The sequence below is a fragment of the Motacilla alba genome, chromosome 2 (assembly GCF_015832195.1).
Source record: "Motacilla alba alba isolate MOTALB_02 chromosome 2, Motacilla_alba_V1.0_pri, whole genome shotgun sequence".
Classification (NCBI taxonomy): Eukaryota; Metazoa; Chordata; class Aves; order Passeriformes; family Motacillidae; genus Motacilla; species Motacilla alba.
Genome location: NC_052017.1, coordinates 5,968,138 through 5,972,842, shown reverse-complemented (window position 1 = coordinate 5,972,842; position 4,705 = coordinate 5,968,138).

The window sequence follows — 4,705 nt, the reverse complement described above, 5'->3', positions numbered from 1 at the left end:
CAGCTGTTCCTATAACTTTCCCAGCAACCATGAGGTGTAAGAGATCGTGACTGCTCTCCCCCTTACCCAAGGTTTGGCTCTGCTAATAATGAGGCAGACAAACAACAGAGCAATCTTCCAGAGGCCAGATGTGAATGCAATTGTTAAAATACTGCCTGGGTCACTGGCTGCAGCTTCAGCATTTTTGGAAATTTGTTTTTGTACCAGTGTCAAAGGCACTGGGGCTCTCTGCTTGCATCAGTACAAATCTGGATTAATGCAGTTAAAGCCAGCAGAGTTGTATCCGTGCAAAAGCAGTTAAAATGGGCTCAGAATCAGACTCAGAAAGTTACCCTTGTGTCACTTAGTAAGATATATTTCTTTTGGCTTCCACTTAGATTTGGTCCTTAAGGAGCCTGTCATAAGAGATATATGGTCTGGGCAAGAGGCCAACTTACCGTCTGGAAGAAACAGCAGGGCTCCCATCGAAGCAGGGAACAGGGTAAAATGAGCTTTTGACTATTATTTTGTAATTTTGTAAATATTTGTGATTTTGAATTATTCAGTAAAGTTCCCACTACGCTATGACATGACGGAAGGGCCTTGCAATCCATAGACTGTGTGGGGAGAAACCTATTTACAGTGATCTTTGAAACAGCTGCCGTGAGATCTTACACTTCCTGGCATGTCACAGCTCAAAAATTTCTAGGAAATTGCAGCTGCTTTCTTAGCCAGGGAGATAAGATGCCTTTGCAGCAGGGCTTTTAAGCCATTGCTTCATCACAGCAGAAAGTTAATGCAATCCTCTCTCTGCCTACTCCAAGTTCACAGCTAAATTCCCATTACTACCTGACATAAGAGTCAGCTACTAAGAGCCCATTTGTGCAACATTAGGATCACCTAACCATTCATTAGGTCATTGGATACCAGCTGATTCTCCAGATCCCAGGCTTTCAGACTCCTGGCATTGATTAGGGGCACCCAGGTGAAGCAGTAGTGGGGAGCAGGGATGTACATGGGTTTTGCAGATGTGTGTTCTTGTTAGGAAACTCATAAAACCAAGTATTTTCTGAAATAAATGTTTTGGAAATACAGTTTCAGATCTAGTTAAAAACCAAAAGAATGTTACGTATAATTACAGGAGAATCTTGTGTAAGTGGCAGTTTCCAAGCATCTTTTGTCCTGCAGGGGAATTTGCTAAATGTTTATACCCAAACTAGATTTCTGAGCACCCTGGGGCATTTTAAGCTGCATTTTAAGAGGGAGGGAAGAACTGTATTGCCTGTAAAAGAGGCCAGTTGCAGAGGGGCCAGAAGGAGCTGCAATGCTGAGTTCAGCCGTGCATCTTGGGTCTGCAGTCTGAAAGTCTGCAGACTGCTCTTCCATCCTCACTTCAGAGTAAGGCAACATCTGCTCCACGGTGATAATTGAACCCATGTAAACCTAATTTGCCTTCACCAATGTCAATTTTTACTGCAAAGTGAAGCCACTTAGATGTTGATAATATTTTGGATTAAATCAAACCAGTAGAAGCTACATTTAAATCTATTTAAGGTTAAATTTTATTTACATTGTACCAGTGTAACTGGATTGATTTTTAAATCAAATTTAACTTTACCAGGGAAATTTTCTTAGAGCAGTTTGCTCAGTGAAGGAGCTTGCCTCTGGAGACACCATGTAACATGCTTTTGTTTGTAGTTCTCATTGACTATAATGATGTGGTTGAATCATAGAAAAAACAACCAAAGCTGGATATCCATGCAGGATGTGCCATTACAAATCTTTCAGGCCCCTGACAGCAGTTTTAAGAGAGTTAGCTGGCTTTTGCAATTTTCCAAAGTGAAGGAAGAGGTAATATTTAATTATCAGCAATTTTGAAAGTGATTGAGGTTGACACCCTGAAACAGAGCAATAGATGAAAGAGAAAATACCCTGGCAGCTGGAAAAGCCCTTCTTGAGAGAAGGAGGAGGGGCTGGGATGATGGAAGGGGTTAATTCTCTAAGAAAGATAATTTGCATTGCTGCACATTTTATTCATTTGTTTTTGGTCGAGCTCTCTGTGCTGACTTCTTTGGGGTGTTACTGGCTCTGCTTCTTTGACAGAACAAAGAACCTTTGTTGTCCATCAAAGACCATCCAGATACCCAAGGCCCCAGGAGGGGGAGGTGGACATGGAGGAGCTGCCTGTGTTCCTTCCTCCACAAACAACAGCAACAACATTATTGGAAGCATTTGCAGCATTACTGAAATATTTTCAAGGGAAATGTTCTTCAGCATTTATATCAGTGCAGATAGTGATGAAAATACTGACTTAGTAATTTCTAAGGCCTGGGAGCCTATGCTGTGTTTCTGAAGGTCTGGCAAGTGAGTCTAAGCACAGATAATTCAGGATTAAGTTGTTCACAGAGGATTCTGCACCTGATCATTACTGTCTTGTATGTGTGGAAAATAAAGTGTCTCCCTGTACTGTGTTGTTGCTGGGTCAGAGATGTGAGAACAGGTTGAACCTTTGGTGGAATGAAGGTATGATGTGAAGATAAAAGTCTCAATTTGTTTGCTTAATTGCAGAGAATTTGGAACCTTCTGATGCTGGACCTCTGTCATAATCCATGGTGAAGGGCAGAGGCATCCCTCTCCCCTTCCAAAACACAGTATAGCTGATCTAAACTCTGCAACCTTCTTTTGCTTCTGATAATTGCCTAAAGACTCAAAACTTGGCTCCAAACTTAGCAACAGCCACTGGATCCTGCAAATAATGTGTTATGAATCCAGCCGTAAACATCTAGAAGCTTTCTTAAGGTTTTCTTCACTGCCTGGATGTTCTAGGAGCAGCTCATGCATCTGTGTATGTACACATCTCTGTGGATGAAGGAGGATTAACTGCAGGATTTTGGTCCTGAGGAGTAAAATCAAGCAGCAGGTAACTTTCTTTTACTTTCTTCATTGTCCTACAATTAAAAACCCATCACAAGAGCACAAATACAATAAAGAAAACTTACCTAAAATTCAGGCAGATAAAAACAACTGAGAAAAGATTTTTAAAAACCCTCAAGAAAATTAATAAATATTCATGAAAATATTCAAAAGCTCAGATGTTTTCATTAGTCACCACAGGAGGGAAATATTAATTTGAAATAATATTATAAAACCTTGAAAAGACTTTAAAAAGAGCAAGGGGAGGAACAGCACACCCTCTGCTCCCACAGCTGATGCATGGCTGAGCTGCGGCCAAGGGTTTCCCCTCTAGCTCAGCCTCCCCTTGAGACTTAAACTGTGTGGGTTTAAAATATGCAGACCTGCTTCAAACCTAACAAAATATCCCTTCCCTCAGAGTTTTTCCTTTTATTCACACCATAGAAACACAGGAAAATAAAAAGGAGTGCTAATCTATCCTACAGTTTCCCAAGCAAGGACTCTGGGCAGGGGTTTGTGAGTGGATTTGACAGATGTACGAGCAGATGGTGAGGGACACTCCCTGAGAGCACCCGATTCCCAGGCCTCTATGTCCAAAAAAATATCTTTTCACAGATAATGGGATTTTCAGAGGGAAGAAATACAGAATTCACGTCTCACACCAGAACTTCTCGGCCATTTCTTGAATGCACAAGGGTTGTGCGGAAACGTTTGTCTTCAGAAAAGAGCTGGCTTGGGCCCATAAACCACAGGGCTCGACCTGACCCTCACAAAACCCAAATCTGCAGCCCGACAGCTCCGTCTGGCAAGTTTCTCCATGGCTGCATGGCTATAACTGGCAGCTGAATCGGGATCACCTCCTTGTTTACGTTGGGTGTGACATACTAGTCCCGTTTGGCCTCTGCCAGAACGTGCTGTGCAAAATAACACATCCCAGGAATTGTCCATTGAACGCACGCGTTTCTGTCCTGCCCACACGCTGGGGCACCTCGTGCCAGAGCAGGGCTGGAGCCCCATGAATGTCAGCGAGCGCCTGCTGAACCCCGATACTGCACCAAGGGTGTGAAATGGAGCTGGGGGGCTGGGGATTTGACACAAAAAGGTGCTTTTCCGATCCAATGGGGCAGAAGCTAGGAGAATAAGTTTTGTGATTTATCTATCCTACCCCTGCCAGCGTGTTTTCAGCTACAGTTTAGCAGCAGCTCCCTTTTCTTGTGGGGGCAATCCACATCGGACCCTGCTGCTACCTTGCTGGGAGCTCTCAGCCTCTCCACATTACTTTGCTTAGGAGATTTAACCTTCCTACATTTAATTGCAGCACGGTGGGACAGAACCCTTCAGCACGTTGTCAGAGCCCTCGGCCAGGTGGTCTGCAGCAGCACAAAGCTGGGGCCCGCCGCCAAAGCCCACGGGGTGGATGGGCAAGGGGCTGCACTAATTAGAAAGAGCCCCAAAAGCTTCGGGTCGGGGCAAAGCGAGACAGCGGTTTTGGGGCTCCTGTGGGGGGCACCTGAGGCAAAACGTGGCAGGAGCTCGCCCAGGGAGAGGGGCCAGAAGAGGAACAAAAGGCGATGGCTTCCCTCAACCCAGCTCCCAGCGCAAGCCTCTGCGCCCCCCGGGAGGCACCGGAGAAGCCTGGCAGGAAATGCCGGTGCCCTCGGGCGTCCTGAGGGGCGAAGGTGCCGCAGGAAGCGCTGCGTCCCCCGGGACGAGCCCGGGGGCATGCGGGGGTGCTGTCGGGCTGCTCCGGCTGCGGTCCGGTTCTTAACGAGACCCCAGCCGGGAGAGACCCTCCCGCCCCGCCGGGAGGCTG